General features: G+C 46.8%; 1 protein-coding gene across 1 annotated transcript in view; it reads right to left on the reverse strand.

The window, feature by feature from the left end:
* CEP350 (centrosomal protein 350) overlaps nt 1-18,437 on the reverse strand; it is a 1,478,431-nt gene that overhangs the window by 58,196 nt on the left and 1,401,798 nt on the right. The gene's annotated exons all lie outside the window — the stretch shown is intronic.

Genomic DNA, 18,437 nt, shown 5'->3' on the forward strand with positions numbered 1-18,437 from the left:
ACTAAGTGAAGCCACAGGCTAAGGCGTCTTTCTAGATAAATCTCAGACAAAATGTGAAAATGAAAATTGAGGGTACTACCATCTGTAACAGATGCTGCCTTCCAAGCCCTACTTTATAAAAATAACTTTACATAATATAAGAATAAAAAAAAACAAGGACAATTCACATGGGCAGTGTCAGAACAGAGGTTCAAAGAAACATCAATGATAACTACAGTCACATTAGGACTTATAAATAGTATATTGAGCACTCACATATTAGTAGGTACATCCCTCTAGTCGTCCATGACCACCTACTATCACAACCCCAGCATAATAATAGAATTAGCCTCATTCCACAAACTGACCCAGATGAACTGAAATGTTTAAATGCATCCCCATTTACCACCCAGAAATATGCCCCATATCTCCAAGGCCAACCCTCACCTATGCTTACTTCAAATTGAAGGGAATGCGGAGCTATCAAATTGTTCACAGACGATTTAACAATCTTGAACATACATTTTACCAGAATCTGGATCAGACTAAAGTTAAATATACCTTAAAGATACTCAGCCTATTTTTCTTTTTGAAGCGTACACAATAAATCTGCTTGTGTTACGATTTATATAATAACTTCTTTAGCCCTGAAATTATGCATGCCTACGCATGTGGTACTAATTGCATAACAAGAGAGAGATCACAGGATCACTTCTGTAACAATGAAGAAGACCCAGTAGAGCCGTTTGTGTTGAGGGGTGACTATGCTCTTACCACAGACATTATGTACCCAACATCATCCAAAAAATGTATTTCCACTCAAAATCAACCTAGTGACACCACCTTGTTACATATTATCTGGTGAGCCAGCATGGTAAATCATCTGCTACCTTAAGGAAGACTACTACTCTAAAAGGAGGAATGTCCCATCTGTGCGAACATGAAATATTAATATCTCCTCTGTCCAGACCTTTTCGCCGCCACATGGACAAACCAAAATTGCCTGTGCACAGAAATTACTGAAGAACACACCACCTGCATGTTTACCACACCTAACCAGGTTCTGCTGACCAGGTGCTGAAATAGCAAATGCCACCACCCACAAATCTCGAAGGTAACTGCAGAACTCCAGTTGTTCATAGAAACAATAGCCATCTTTAATCAACACAGCTCTTTGGTCAGCGCTACCCGTGCATTATGGTAGATATAGCAGCAAACTAGACAAAGTCTGCAGTAAGCAAGGTGAACTCCAGAAAATAATGGAATTCAGTGAGAATGTACCTTTATCTCTCGGACACCAACAATTGTCTTTGTTCAGCAACCTGACAGACCAGTATCACACTGAGAACTACAAATTATAACCAAAAGCTATAATCATCAAGTGTCAAATTAGCTCCACAGCCAATCAAGGGGAAGTCAGGTTCATGCAAAACCCCAGATGCTGCTTCGCTCACAGCAACAGATTATATAATTCACACAAGCTCCTTAATAACAGAAGCCTGCTGTCCACAGAAATACCCCAAAACCAATGGGATGAGCTCAGGCGTCTTATGAAGAGACTACAGAAATTACAAGCATGTCCTTAGACTTTAAGCAGCCACACTCCTGCCTACCAGAGACAAATGTCAAGCACAACACTGAACAAAAACTGAAACATTTTCTCTGATCCACACTACCCTGAGAATTAACTGGTTACAATTTCAAAACAGAGACAGGTTAAAAGAAAAAATGGAACACATGCAATATAAGGAAAACAATGTAACAATCAGTGTGCAGCAGGCGTCTCCAACCAGTCGATTACGAGCTATCAGTAGTTCAGAGACACCTTCAGAGTAGTTCATAGCCTTAGTTAATTTTTAAATAAGCACACGGTTGCATTGTCTTTTTAAAGTCCAGGGAAGGCTGTGTTTATTTTGCATTATCTTCAGGCTGCAGATAGCAGAGCCTGAAAATGAGTCAGATTTATGACCCAGGGTAGAGAGATGAAGAACTGAAGCACTGAGGTATTTAAATCTTAAAATAAAGTCCTTGTCAACTCAATATTGGAGTATGAGAACAAAATTATGTTTCTGAATGTTGTTAAATGGGAGAACATTAAAATGAAGAGTTAACTTAATGATTAAGTTAACTCTTATATTTTATTTCATTTCAAAGTGTTGCATTCCCTAATAGCAGGTCTCTTGCTCCCAGAGGTCGGTAGACACTGTACCATATTTATAACTGAAAAATACTATCATTTGTTATTTAAATGGGAGAAATGTACAGTGGATACAAATATTTCTGTGAAACACTGAGTCAATGGTTTGCTCCACTTTCAATTAAGCCAATTACGTATTAATATTTTAGGAAGCATCTTTCTTCACTTTAAATTTCTCCTATTTAAATAAATTGATTTGTTTTCTGTTATAAATATGGCATCATGTCTACATGCCACTGGGTACAAGATGCCTGCTGTTTGTAAATCTGACACTTTGAAATGGGAGAAAATTTCAATGATAAGTTTTATGGAATCCATATAAACTATAAACAAAGTTAACTTCAGTAAAATGTTCTCCCATTTCAAAGTGTTGCATTTACACAGAGCGGGCATCTTGCTTCCGGTGGCTGGTAGACACAGTTTCATATTTATAACTGAAAAATACAGCCATTTTTTAAGATGTAAAACTTTAAGTGCAGAAACATGTTCCATATTATGAGTACTTTTTGCTCAACATTTTTCTACACTTAAAATTTCTCCCATTTAAAATAATTGCATGTTTGTGTCATACATGTAACAGTGCCACATATGGTGAAAGGTAGGTCCTGTGCCACATGTACATACAACACATGTTCACACATCCCACAAAGACCATGCTGTAACTGACACAAATGGCAGCCCTGTCAAAGTGCCCCTAGTCAATGTTGTTCAAACTATAGCCTTTGGCTCTATTGGCATTTGGATTAGATGAAACTGGGCCTGGGGGTGTCTGGTAACATTGCGTGAGTGGCTTGGGCTTCAGTAGCTCACAATTATTTTCATTGATCAGAAGTAGCTCTCATCACACAAAAGGTTGGAGATACCTGGTATACAGCTTGCCATTTTGAGGTAGCTCACATGCTGTGGACTCTCCTGCCATCTTTTCCCGAAATCATTTGTTTTGGTTTTGAGAATGACTAATAATCATGCTTCCAAAACCGCCAGGATTCGGTTTCCAGAATCCATACTAGATTATTTTATTCCCCTATGTCCCAACCATGCAAATAGGTGTGTTTGAGTGATACAAAGTATAGAAGCTGTGTTAAGCAAAGTTGTAAGGTTAATACTTTTCAATCAGAGAGGGTGGTGGGTGGTAGATGCAAACATACAACGGGATACGCTGTAAACCAGGAGCTGCAAGCAAATAAAGTTTCGGTCTGCTGCATATGTTGCAGGTCACATACTGAACACCAACTGAACAGCAATGTCCATTTCACTTACCGTTGTTACAAAAAAATGCTCTAATTCTATTTGAAAGTCTTGTGATTCTCCCCTAGCTGGATGTCAACAGAATAGTGTTTAGTGTAAGTATTCCGCCCTACAAATGTTCATAAGAGGGATATTGCCCAGAAAGGCCATAGTAGATCCCATCTTGATTGTTGTGTGTACCAGGGTGTTAGTGAATAGCCGTTTTGATGTGCATAACAGACGTGGTTGCATCGTGCAATCCATCTTGAATTTTGGGAGAACTAAGGAGTGGAAGCAAAGCAAACACTTAAGTTGGTTTGTGGAACGATAGTGTACTGTCACTGCAGTATAAGAGTTGAAATGTCTTGTTTTATTACTACATATTTGGCTGTCCGTATTTATTTTTCATTTAGTTTTACCGTTATAGATTTTCATCTATACTGTGGGCTAAATACATGCTGTCTGACAAAAGGCACAATGAGGAGATGGTGCTGAACTTCAGTTTGAAACCTTGAAATGCAGAGTCAGGCACTGTGCTATAGGAGAATGTTGGAATGATTTGGCAACAAGCTGTGTTGGCCTCATCAAGGTCAGAGAAAATGCTTGCATAGTAAATAGTCTTCCTCTTGGTTATTACATGCTTCTGCCATTTAGGAATATGCAGAGGAGCTCCTACCTATTTCGATTACACTCATTTTATCTGTTGAGCAAAACATAAGGGTTGCTGTCCCCATCACATTCTTTTTGCAAGCAGGATCTATGTGCTTGCTTTCCTTGTCTTGCAAAAGTTAATTTGCAGCCTCCTGTTTGAGGGGACTTTTAAGGGCTTGTGTGGGTAACCGTAAAGATGGGTGGGAAGTGACCGCTGAAGTATAATGGGTCTGATTTATATATGTGCTCCATCCGTGGTATAATGCAGTATGAGTTGGCCAAAGTTTAAAAATTGTCTGTGGCTTTTTCTAGTAACATCTTAATCACTGGCTGGTGCTGAACTGTATGTTCAGGGAAAACAGAAAAAGTTGGCTGGACAGGAAAAATTCACAAAGAAATTCTACAGCCACGCAGTCTAAACGTACCACGTGACCACTGGATTAATATTCCAAACACATTTATTTTATCGTTTTTTGCTAAATTTCTTAAAGTTCCAACAAAACAAGCACAAACAAAATGACCATCAGAACAGTGGGTTCATGTACACAGTATCTACAAAAATACAATTTTACAAATGTACAATACTTACAACAATCGAGTCAAACGAAACGAATAATAACACACCAAAACAATAAAGCATGAAGAGATTCAATTAAATTGCAATTATATACAGTGCAATAATGATGCATGAAACAGAGAACCAGTCCTTAGAACTATAAAACCAAGGGACAGGCGGGATTGAGATGGAAATGGGTGCCTATAGACTGAACTCCGTGTGGAAATGACCGATTGATTCCTTCTAAACAACGGGCTCCGGTGAAATTGACACCGCCTGCCGGCCTGAATTGGGTTCTGTGCCAAGGCGCCCGTATTACTGTCAGTTTGGATTTCAGCTATTATCACCTGTGCTGCAAAATGAGAGCTGGCTATCAACCCTGAGTGTGCACCGCGTGGCGGGCATCACGTTTTCAGTTCACCAGTGTGTGAATTACAGAATTGAATGCTTTTTGCGACTTACCCACACTACGGCAACGTTTGTGGCCTTGTGCAGATCTATTGTCCCCAGTCCCTGTCCTGAAGAGAACCTACAACATCTAGGTTCGAAACGCGTCGACACTCCCACCCTGTGGCAATTTCAAAGGGTGCCGCTAGGATACAACTAATCTCAGTATTCTGGACCCTAGAAGTGTAACCCTCTATAAATACTTGACCACAGGCTTTGGTAGACAGGCAGGCACCCATTTCCATCTCAATCCCGCCTTTCCCTTGGTTTTATAGTTCTAAGGACTGGTTCTCTGTTTCATGCATCATTATTGCACTGTATATAATTGCAATTTAATTGAATCTCTTCATGCTTTATTGTTTTGGTGTGTTATTATTCGTTTCGTTTGACTCGATTGTTGTAAGTATTGTACATTTGTAAAATTGTATTTTTGGAGATACTGTGTACATGAACCCACTGTTCTGATGGTCATTTTGTTTGTGCTTGTTTTGTTGGAACTTTAAGAAATTTAGCAAAAAACGATAAAATAAATGTGTTTGGAATATTAATCCAGTGGTCACGTGGTACGTTTAGACTGCGTGGCTGTAGAATTTCTTTGTGAATTTTTCCTGTCCAGCCAACTTTTTCTGTTTTCCCTGTTGTTGAGATCCGGGCTGGGTAGGCGTAGGATCCAAAACCTTCATTGTTTCACTGAACTGTATGTTCAGTCAGAGGCCATTTCAATCACTAATTTTCTTCTTCCTCTACTACCATAGGCACCATATTCTTAAGATCCGCATTCTGTAGAACTACATAATAGGTTGAAGAGTTGTCAGGCAGAGATGGGTGGTCGAGGTGGTTATCTGGATCATAGATCCGCTATATACATCCCATGCCTTATTCTTGGTGAAATACAAGTTATTGGTATCCCTACCTCTCATCTTCATTCTCTGGCTCAACATGTACTGGAGCAGAGGTCATGTCTTGTATAACATCTTGTAGTGATTCAGGTGTTTGGCTCTTTTTGCAATGAGGAAGAATGTACTGGCACAGCTCAAGCGCACTAGCTTCCTCAAAAGTAAGATTCCGTCTTCTGGGGCTTTTCCCTGGCGGCTACTGGGTCTGCGGTGAGGGGCTGGATGTATGGTTTTTAGCCTTGGGTGCCTCTTAAGGCTCTGAGGTGTCTTTATGTGGGCAAGGAACAATGTGGCCATTGTCTAGGTCAATGCACAGGTGTTTTTGTCAAAAATCTTGTGTCTTCTTGAGACTGCGATGAAGAATCTTTTGAAGGCATTTGAACTGAGTATTCACTTTGGGGGCTCACACAAGACCTTTTGAATGTGGCATGTGCCTAGGCTATAGACTGCCCCTGGCGTCTAGGCTGGGTCTGTGTTGTCTGACGCTGAATCTTGGTACCTTTGGTACATTTTGGGTTTGGTCAAAATTCGATCAGAATAACTCATTATCTGGTCTTAGCTGGTTCTGCCTTTCCTTCTTTGGGTCCATTACTCCTTGAAGGGCAGAGAGCAGCATCACTCAAGTTCCTCAAATGCTTTGGAAGCTATTTTGCCATGGAGGAACGTCGAACCCACATAAGACTACAATGCAATCTGATTGTTTTCTAACAGTTTTTTAATATATATTTAAAGAGCTGGCATGCCTAACAGCTGCTTTGTCATGATCATGAGAAAAACGCAGTTTACTTATCTGATGCCAATCAAATTCTGCCAAATTTGTGTAAGAGTGAGGGTAGAAGTGGAAAAGGAAAAGTTACTTGCAACTAGACCTAGTTCTTCATCATCGGTGTTCTCTCTGAATTCAGGTTAAAATATCTAAACACATGTAGGAGATCCCAGAACATGTGAACAAATATGTTTTCCGAAACAAAACATTCCTAATTAAGCAACATTTCCTGTTAAAAAAGAAAAAGAAGAATACATCCAATTAGCAAACTACAACATAAAAGCACATTTGGCTAAAAACACTGCTGCTTACCAGGTGTCATAAAGCCTAATTTACCGGAATTCTGAAAACGTGAACCTGACACAAGACATCAAAAGGTGAACAACCCAGGTAAAAGGAGCATCATTTGCAAAATTTTGGTATGAAAATGGAAACAAATTGAAGCAAAAATCTAAGGAACGTCAAAATACCTCCAGCAATATATATACTTGCCCCTCCACCCTAATCAGCCCCTCCCCAGAAAAATGAAATTGGTGTTTCTAGCCAGCTATTATCGTAAAAAAAAAGACAGAAACTGATTGTGATCTTTCTCTCATGGCAGGAAAACAATCGGCCCAATTGCCTGCTTGGTGGGTATGAAGGGATATTGTGGTCTTCTGGAATTCTTAAGGGGGCAGGGCACTTTTTCACAGCTCTGTTTAGTTAAGTGTTAGGACACAATTTCCTGCTTCTTCTACTTTTTACTATGTATTGTTATGCAGTGGTGTTTTCATCCAAAAATGCTTGTATGTTTCACTTTGGCTAATTGGATGTAAAAAACAAAAAAGCAGCAACTGTTGCCTAATTGAGTATGGTTCTTTTTAGAATCGAATCGTTTTTATTGAGCAGTATAACAACTCAGAACACAGCTCAGCTGCCTTCATCCGCTGGCCGGCAGGGCAAAATCCAAAAGCATTAGACACAGCTTACGGGCCTACACGCCGGAGGGCGACCCCGCGAGGGAAAATGTAATGCCATGATGAGCAGCTAGTGCAAACACAAAGCTACCGCTTTTAAGTACAAGAACAAACAAAGACAAAGGAAACACCCCTTCCCCCGCCCCTAAACCTCCCCCCGCCGCCCACCTCCGCATCAGTCTCATCGTCCTCCTTACACTCCCTACCGCCCCTACGCCCCCTAAGCGCCGCTCAAACCACCTTAGCAGGTCCCCAAGGCTCCAAAGGATTAAGTTGAAGAACTTACAAGCACTTCCAGAAAGTGACCTCCCTCAAGTCCCGAGATAGAAGATGCAGGAATGGGCGCCACAGTTCTGCACATTCCGCCCCCTTTCCATCCATACTCAGCGATAGTCGCTCCATAGCCAAAACATACCATAGCCTTCGGATCTAGTCCCTCGGGTCAGGTGAGTCTGGGGAACCCCACTGCGCAAGAATGACTAGGCGCGCTGCCAGCAAGGCCAGAGCGATTTGTCTACCCCACAGCAAGCGCAAAGGAAACGATTTCTCATGTGGAAGCCCTAATAGCGCATGCTCAGGTGCTCGAGGGAACGTGATCTGAAAGGAATTGTCTAGGTCGTCAAGGTTCACCGTCCAATACCGCTCTAGCTTCGGACAGTGCCACAGAAGGTGCGTCAAGGTGCCTGGGGAACCACACCTCCTCCAACAGACGCCTGAGTTCTTCCGATCCCAAGCTTTAATAAGAGCTGGGGTATAATACCAATAAGTAACCGCCTTGTAGGCGGACTCCGTGCCTGCTACGTTGGCAGTGGTGTGATGCGCACGGTAGAAAGCCTGCTCCCACTCCTTACGCGACAGCGGGTGCCCTAGCTCCGTCTCCCAGTAAACCTGCGCTTTTGTACGTAAAGTTTTGGGACGCGCCATGATCATAGCATACAAGTCAGATATAAGCTTGCTATCATCTTTCTTGCAGACTATCCACTTTTCGAAAGCTGTCAAGGGACAGGTCATAGACGCAATGTTAGGAGGCTGAGTAACCCAATGCACTACTTGCGCATAAGGAAAAGCATCGGCCTGTCGAGTGTCGGAATAGCTGGCGGAGCATGGCTATGGCTCAAATCCTTTTGGAGTGACAGGTCTTTCCAAATTTTTGATGGGGACTCGGTATCCTCAAGCAGGCCACTGAAGTGTGGAGTCCCGCAGGGTTCCTCTTTAAGCCCTGCGCTTTTTAACATCTACATGAGACCACTGGCTGAGGTTATTCGTCCGTTTGGCATTAAGATCAGCTCCTATGCGGACGACACTCAGCTAGTGGTCTCTGTGGCGCAGGAGCCGGGCTTGCCATCCCCAGGTGGTCTGTCAAAATGCTTAGAGGAGGTAAAGGGATGGATGACTTCCTCTCTCCTTAAGCTGAATGGGGATAAAACGGAGCTGATGCTCCTGGGTCCCACTAACCCTACTGCTGTCAACCCCTTGTGGCCTCCATGTCTTGGTACCCCCCCAATACCCAGGGACAATATAAAAAGCCTTGGGGTTTGGCTGGACAAGATCCTTTCATTTAACACTCAGGCCACAAAACTTGCGGCTACTTGCTTTAGCCTCCTAAGGATGCTTAAGAAAGTTCTTCCCCTTCTGCCGGTGGAGGCAAAGCAGGTAGACGTTCAGGGTTTGATTCAGTCCCGTTTGAATTCTAACAACGTCCTCTATCTTGGCGTTCCGGAATATACACTGCGCTAGCTTCAGATTGTGCAAAATTGTGCGGCTCGCACCCTGCTCCAGCTGCCGCGCAGGATGTCGGCAAAGTCTGGCCTGCACAGCCTGCACTGGCTTCCAGTGCGACAAAGAATCACCTTCAAGGCGATGTGTATATTCCACCAAGCTTTCTGGGACACGGGACCGGCCATTAATCGGGACCTAGCAATACAGTATCAACCTAGCAGAACCCTTCGTTCTAGCCAGGCATGTAGGGCTATAGTCCCCAGAATAAAAAAGGCAAGAGCTGGCGGCAGGATGTTCATTTACAACGCCGCCAAGCTGTGGAATTCGCTCCCGTTTCAACTTAGATCCAATACAAACCTTTCCACCTTTCGGAAACAGCTGAAGACTTTTTTTTTCAATGCCTCTTCTTAACTTTCTTTTTTCTGCGTTTGAAGCAATTTTATAGATGGTCGCTAGCGCTTGGACGCCCCAGGGCAGCAACTGCGCTTTATAAGTTGACATTTCATTTCATTTCATTTCACTTCGAGGGAGAAAAATATTCCTGATGAAGTAGGGGGAACGGAATTAGGCCATCAAGATCAAAGAGGGAACCCACTCTTTTACAACCTTCTTCCCTCCAGCGCTGGAAGATCAGGGACGCACAACACAGTGGGAAGTCCGGATTATCTGCAATGGGCGTCATAGGGGACGGGAACATAGTCCAACCTCTACACTGCGCCAATTGGTCCCACGCCTTCAGCGTCGGTGACGTCACCGGGGAAGAGTAAAGACCCCAAGCTCTGTGCTTTCGGGGAAGCCACAACGCGCGCCAAATATTGCACCCCGCTTCAGTCTGATCCATAAAATTCCAATGCTTACTGGACCAGGGCCTATTCCACTCAAGGACGAACCGCAGACAGGCCGCCTGAAAGTACGTCTTCAGCAAGGGGAAACCCATCCCATCACTGGATTTAGGAGCCGTGACAAGTGATAAGGCAAGCCATGGCCTCTTATGGTTCCATAAAAACGTATTAATAAGCCCCTGTAGTTTCTGGAGGGAACCCGGTGGAGGGCTCAATGGGAGCATTTGAAAAAGGTACAGGATACGAGGGAGCACTGTCATTTTAACTGCCGCCAGCCCACCGAACCAAGCCAAGTTAAGACAGGACCAGTCTGACAGTGATTTGGCTGTCTGGTCCACTAACAGCTTGTAATTAAGGGAAGCCGTCTTTGCTATAGATGGGGTAAGACGGATTCCCAGGTACGGAATGTCGGAATGTACCCACTGATAGGCAAAGTCCTGCTGCAGATCCTGTACCTCAGCATCAGGGACCGATACATTGAGTATCTGCGATTTGGAGAAATTAAATTTAAACCCCGCTACCTTGCCAAATTCGAGATGTTCTGCCGACAGGTGCCGCAAGGAAGAGTGGGGCTGCGTAAGCGAAAGAATCACGTCGTCAGCATACCAGCTGATTTTGTGCGTATCTGCACCAAACTGAATCCCAGCTATGACTCTGTTGGAACGAACCCGCTGAGCAAAAGGCTCCATAATGAGGGCAAAAAGCATCGGGGACAAGGGGCACCTCTGCCGCGTCCCTCTGGTGATAGGAAAAAGGGCAGATCTGCACCCATTCACCCGCACCGCCGCCTTCGGGGTCGCATATAGGCAGCCGACCCATCGCACAAAGTTATCCCCCAGAACGAAGGCCTTCATTACAGCAAACCGATATTTCCAATCAACACGGTCGAAGGCCTTCTCCGCATCTATAGATAAGAAAAGGGCCTGCGCGTGAGAACGATGGACTAGATCAGTGAGGTGCAAAAGTTTTTTAGTGTTATCCCCCCCCGCCACGTCGGAATAAAGCCCGCCTGATCCGGGTCTATGATGCCGTCCATCAACGGGCTGAGTCGCGCCGCTAATATACTGGCAAAGATCTTGGCATCAATGTTAAGGTGCGACAACGGACAATACGATCCACACTCCACAATATCCTTCCCGGGCTGGGGAATAACTGTGATGGCCGCCTCCGACATGGAAGGGGTCACCTCCCCCACCTCGAGAAAGGAATTGAAAAGGCGTGTTAAAAAAGGAGCCAGCTCCACACAATAAGTCTTGTAAAAGATGGCTGAGAAGCCATCCGGCCCCGGGGACTTGGCCAGTTTCAGACACGCAATCGCAGATATGACCTCCTCAATACGTATCGCAGCATCCAGAGCCTCTACCGAAACCCTAAGAAGAGGCGTAACGCCGCAAGATGCCAAGTAAGCAGCCACCCGCTCGGAGTCCGAAGCCTCCCCCTGACATAAGTTCTGATAGAACTGCCAAAAGGATTCTACAATGAGGGAATCGGTGGCATGTTCCACTGGGTGAGAGTCCCTAATGGATTGGATGGCTGACTGCTCCGCTCAACCTGTGCACCAACATTCGGCCCCCCTTGTCCCCGCTAAGGTAGAATTTGTGTCACAGGCGCAAAATGGCATGTTCCGCTCGATCTAGGTCAAGGTGCTTTAGCATGCACCTCTTCGTCTCCAATTCTCTCCATACGCGTGGAGCCTCTGTCCTCTTATGTATCGCCTCCAAAACACCCACCTCCTTCTCTAGCTCCGCACGCTTCTCCCTACGCACTGAGCATATGTCGCAGACAGCGCAATAAACTCCCCCGAACCACCAGTTTGAAGGCCTCTCATACTGACGCTAAGGACACACCATCCTGGTCATTGGTAGCGAAGTACTGGGTGATAGCGTCTCTGAAGCGAGTGACTGCAGACTCGGAATGGAGGAGAGAATCTCGGAGACGGCAGCTAGACGAGGGCGGCCGCTGCCCACTACAGGTATATTTACAACAAGGGGTGGTGAGGGACAGAGTCTCTGAATTAAGCAGAATACTCTCACCCAGTCAAAAGATCAGGGATAGATCCAAAACCGTTTTTTAGCTCATTGCACCATCCCAGTTTCAGAACCTGGCTGTATGCAAATTAGTCTGTTCCTGTCCCAGTGCATGATGGGAACAGGGCAAACCAAACTACAAAAGCCAATTCTTACACTGGGAAGGAAACAAGCTTCCGGGGACCGGTTTCTGGCATTACAGCCGTCTTCGGCCCGGCTTGCTTGAATCCTGATGGTGCAATGAGCAAGGGACTCATGTCTGAGTATACCCTTCCACGCTTAGGGTGGACAAAAATATTTACAACAAGGGGTGGTGAGGGACAGAGTCTCTGAATTAAGCAGAATACTCTCACCCAGTCAAAAGATCAGGGCTAGATTCAACACCGTTTTTTAGCTCATTGCACCATCCCAGTTTCAGAACCTGGCTGTATGCAAATTAGTCTGTTCCTGTCCCAGTGCATGATGGGAACAGGGCAAACCAAACTACAAAAGCCAATTCTTACACTGGGAAGGAAACAAGCTTCCGGGGACCGGTTTCTGGCATTACAGCCGTCTTCGGCCCGGCTTGCTTGAATCCTGATGGTGCAATGAGCAAGGGACTCATGTCTGAGTATACCCTTCCACGCTTAGGGTGGACAAAAATATTTACAACAAGGGGTGGTGAGGGACAGAGTCTCTGAATTAAGCAGAATACTCTCACCCAGTCAAAAGATCAGGGCTAGATCCAACACCGTTTTTTAGCTCATTGCACCATCCCAGTTTCAGAACCTGGCTGTATGCAAATTAGTCTGTTCCTGTCCCAGTGCATGATGGGAACAGGGCAAACCAAACTACAAAAGCCAATTCTTACACTGGGAAGGAAACAAGCTTCCGGGGACCGGTTTCTGGCATTACAGCCGTCTTCGGCCCGGCTTGCTTGAATCCTGATGGTGCAATGAGCAAGGGACTCATGTCTGAGTATACCCTTCCACGCTTAGGGTGGACAAAAATATTTACAACAAGGGGTGGTGAGGGACAGAGTCTCTGAATTAAGCAGAATACTCTCACCCAGTCAAAAGATCAGGGCTAGATCCAACACCGTTTTTTAGCTCATTGCACCATCCCAGTTTCAGAACCTGGCTGTATGCAAATTAGTCTGTTCCTGTCCCAGTGCATGATGGGAACAGGGCAAACCAAACTACAAAAGCCAATTCTTACACTGGGAAGGAAACAAGCTTCCGGGGACCGGTTTCTGGCATTACAGCCGTCTTCGGCCCGGCTTGCTTGAATCCTGATGGTGCAATGAGCAAGGGACTCATGTCTGAGTATACCCTTCCACGCTTAGGGTGGACAAAAATATTTACAACAAGGGGTGGTGAGGGACAGAGTCTCTGAATTAAGCAGAATACTCTCACCCAGTCAAAAGATCAGGGCTAGATCCAACACCGTTTTTTAGCTCATTGCACCATCCCAGTTTCAGAACCTGGCTGTATGCAAATTAGTCTGTTCCTGTCCCAGTGCATGATGGGAACAGGGCAAACCAAACTACAAAAGCCAATTCTTACACTGGGAAGGAAACAAGCTTCCGGGGACCGGTTTCTGGCATTACAGCCGTCTTCGGCCCGGCTTGCTTGAATCCTGATGGTGCAATGAGCAAGGGACTCATGTCTGAGTATACCCTTCCACGCTTAGGGTGGACAAAAATATTTACAACAAGGGGTGGTGAGGGACAGAGTCTCTGAATTAAGCAGAATACTCTCACCCAGTCAAAAGATCAGGGCTAGATCCAACACCGTTTTTTAGCTCATTGCACCATCCCAGTTTCAGAACCTGGCTGTATGCAAATTAGTCTGTTCCTGTCCCAGTGCATGATGGGAACAGGGCAAACCAAACTACAAAAGCCAATTCTTACACTGGGAAGGAAACAAGCTTCCGGGGACCGGTTTCTGGCATTACAGCCGTCTTCGGCCCGGCTTGCTTGAATCCTGATGGTGCAATGAGCAAGGGACTCATGTCTGAGTATACCCTTCCACGCTTAGGGTGGACAAAAATATTTACAACAAGCGGTGGTGAGGGACAGAGTCTCTGAATTAAGCAGAATACTCTCACCCAGTCAAAAGATCAGTGCTAGATCCAACACCGTTTTTTAGCTCATTGCACCATCCCAGTTTCAGAACCTGGCTGTATGCAAATTAGTCTGTTCCTGTCCCAGTGCATGATGGGAACAGGGCAAACCAAACTACAAAAGCCAATTCTTACACTGGGAAGGAAACAAGCTTCCGGGGACCGGTTTCTGGCATTACAGCCGTCTTCGGCCCGGCTTGCTTGAATCCTGATGGTGCAATGAGCAAGGGACTCATGTCTGAGTATACCCTTCCACGCTTAGGGTGGACAAAAATATTTACAACAAGGGGTGGTGAGGGACAGAGTCTCTGAATTAAGCAGAATACTCTCACCCAGTCAAAAGATCAGGGCTAGATCCAACACCGTTTTTTAGCTCATTGCACCATCCCAGTTTCAGAACCTGGCTGTATGCAAATTAGTCTGTTCCTGTCCCAGTGCATGATGGGAACAGGGCAAACCAAACTACAAAAGCCAATTCTTACACTGGGAAGGAAACAAGCTTCCGGGGACCGGTTTCTGGCATTACAGCCGTCTTCGGCCCGGCTTGCTTGAATCCTGATGGTGCAATGAGCAAGGGACTCATGTCTGAGTATACCCTTCCACGCTTAGGGTGGACAAAAATATTTACAACAAGGGGTGGTGAGGGACAGAGTCTCTGAATTAAGCAGAATACTCTCACCCAGTCAAAAGATCAGGGCTAGATCCAACACCGTTTTTTAGCTCATTGCACCATCCCAGTTTCAGAACCTGGCTGTATGCAAATTAGTCTGTTCCTGTCCCAGTGCATGATGGGAACAGGGCAAACCAAACTACAAAAGCCAATTCTTACACTGGGAAGGAAACAAGCTTCCGGGGACTGGTTTCTGGCATTACAGCCGTCTTCGGCCCGGCTTGCTTGAATCCTGATGGTGCAATGAGCAAGGGACTCATGTCTGAGTATACCCTTCCACGCTTAGGGTGGACAAAAATATTTACAACAAGGGGTGGTGAGGGACAGAGTCTCTGAATTAAGCAGAATACTCTCACCCAGTCAAAAGATCAGGGCTAGATCCAACACCGTTTTTTAGCTCATTGCACCATCCCAGTTTCAGAACCTGGCTGTATGCAAATTAGTCTGTTCCTGTCCCAGTGCATGATGGGAACAGGGCAAACCAAACTACAAAAGCCAAAACTACAGGTAAGCAAAACTAAGATAAGTGCATGGTCTGAAAGAGAGCGCGGGTGATAGTTGCTGCGGACAGATGGGGCAAAAGAGAGGACGTAGCCAAAAAATGATCTAAACGCGCATACGTTTTATGGGCTGAAGGGTAATAAGTATAATCCTGATCAAGGGGATGTTGGACAGGCCACACATCATGCAGCCCACCTTCTTGCAACCATTGCCTCCCCCCCTGCGACAGGGCCCCTGTCTGGTGCGATCGCACCGCAGACCTATCCTGCCCCGAGTCCATTACTATGTTCAGATCCCCCCACCAGCACAAACGCGTCTGGGGAAGCTAGCACCTCGGAGAGAGTCGCTTTTACGAAGGGCTCTTGGCGTTCGTTTGGCGCATACAGCGCCCCCACTGTCAAGTGTGTGTCCCCCCCCATTGAACCCGGACAGCCACAAACCGCCCTCTAATGTCGACCACTTGGAATAGGATCTTGCAATGCGCCCGAGCACTAAAGAGAATAGCCACCCCATGTTTCTACGATGGACCCGAGGACCATATCTCGACAGGAAACCGCCTGTCCTTCATCCTCCTAGTATCTTTAGGGAGGAGATGGGCCTCCTGCAACAGACACACATCGCCATCTGCATTCTCCAACAAGGAAAGGATGGCCGCGCGCTTGACAGGGTTATTTAGGCCCCTAACATTCAGGCTTACAATTTTCAGATCTCAACCCATAACCCCTAACAGGGAGGGAAGCGCCAGCACAACTTCCTACGACAGGAGCACTGGAGGAAGCGCAGGAAGCGATCAGTGGACCCAACCTACACCAAGCCACCCGGAGAACTGATACAGAGCCCCAAAAACAACCCCAATCCCATAACCAACCCCCACAAAAGGACTGAACCACAGAAAAGAAAAAAAGTAGCAAAGGTCTTGTGAGGTGACCAATGTTCGTCTGAAGAATCACTCTGTAGGGAAAACATGGCGCCATCCTAGAAACTTACCCACCCCTGATACAGGGCACCACCAGACACAGTCTCATCCCCCCCCCCCCATGTCCCACCTCCGGCCCTGCTATAGAACCCAGCCTGTGCCAAGCAAGTAGCCTTCAAGGGACACTCTCACTGTCAGTCACCAGTGCCACCGAGGAGACAGCCGCCTCCCTCTCCAAAAGGCTTGCAGAGAGGTCAGGCTTCACCAGGCGATGTTCCAACTCTCTGCCATTCCGTGGAGCGCCTGCGCCGCCGAGGAGGTGACCCGGTTGATCCAGCCCGAGCAGCAGACCTCTCCAAACCTAGCGCCTCGTAAGCTGCCTCCAGCGAGCGGATCTGCAGAAGTTTACCCTTGAACTTAAAAATAATGCGAAACGGGTGCCCCCACGAGTAGGGGATGCCCTGTTCCCGCAAGTAGGTCGTAATAGGCTTGAAGCTGCGGCGTTTGGCAAGAGTAGAGGCCGCCAGATCTTGAAAGAGAGCGGGTTGATGTCCACAAAACTGCACCGGGTTGAGGTCTCGCGCTTTACGAAGAATCCGCTCTTTGATCTGAAAGTCATGCACGCAAACCAGGATGTCCGGTGGAGGAGCCTTGGCACCCCTCGGTAAGCCAACGAGGTGGCCACGGTCCAATTGAATGTCCTGCTCATCCCCCTCCTCAAGGATTTGTCGAAACAACGCCTCCACGTACTCCCGCAGACTGTCCCCTTCCCACTTCCATGGGACCGCTCGGATTCTGATGTTATTTCTCCGCGAGCGGTTTTCCAGGTCCTCAGTGTGCGCCTGCAAATCCAGGTTTTGTTCTGTCAGACGGAGAACGTCTTGCTGAAGCTGGTGGATCTCATTGGCAGTGCCCAGGTCATGCTCCTCCAGGGTCGCCACTCTCTCCCCAATGGCGTCTACATCTTGCCGCATCTCTCGGACATCTGAGGAGAGCTGCGAACGGAGTTCCAAGATGTCCTCCTTCAAGGCAGCAAAGAGCTCCAGCATAAAGGCCTTAGTCGCCGGCGCATCAACATCTTCAGGCCGTTAGGACTGGGCATCAAACTGCGAGGCCGTCCGACCCGCCGCCTTCCGTAGAGAATCTTTCAGGGGTTTATCTTTCTTGCCCCTGGTAGCCGACATAGTGGCGTTGCCGAGTGGGGCACAAACAGGCTCCAACAGCACCTACACCTCCCCGTTCAGCCCAGACCCGGGCCACAGCTGGAAACCGCCGCCCACCGACACACAAGCTGATGGCGTGCCCTCCTCTATCCAGCAAGCTCCTCGCCCCAGCAGCGTCGCGGCAGAACAGTCCCCAGGACCACCAACTGCATAGGTCCGCTCTGGTGCAGGGCCTGCGCAGGCCGCCACCTGCGCACTTCTCCGCTGCCTAGGTGGCTGTGTCAATCCTCAATCCAGGGCACCCACAGGCTCCACAGAGGCCCTCACAGCTAGTAGGCAAACAGGGCAGTGGGGCTCTTCATACAAGGAGCCAGACTGGACCCAGGACCCGCGAACTCCACAGAGGCCGCAACTCAGGTAGGCAGTCACCAGGCCCCACACCTCTCCTCCTCTCTGTCCACGAGCCCTCTTATGGGCACCTCTGGAGGCCTCTCCGCACTCTCTCCCCAGCGCCGTACCCAAATCACCAATATGAGGCCCCACAACAGCCCCGCGTTTACTGCACCCGGAGCGCTCCAGCTAGTGGGGGAGAAGGGGCCCACTGATAACGGAGGGACAGAGAAGCACGTCCTACTCCGCCGCCATCTTGGCCACGCCCCCTATGGTTCTTTTCAGAAAACGTGTTTTTTGACATGTGGTTGGGGATCTTGCACATGTGAGGGCTTATTCTACCTTTTTATGAATATCAGAGAGAATCCCATAATGAAGAAGCAGATTTTCTATCCCTCACTACCTTCAAGTGACTAAAACTGGGTGATTCT

The sequence above is a fragment of the Lissotriton helveticus genome, chromosome 1_1, assembly GCF_964261635.1.
Source record: "Lissotriton helveticus chromosome 1_1, aLisHel1.1, whole genome shotgun sequence".
Classification (NCBI taxonomy): Eukaryota; Metazoa; Chordata; class Amphibia; order Caudata; family Salamandridae; genus Lissotriton; species Lissotriton helveticus.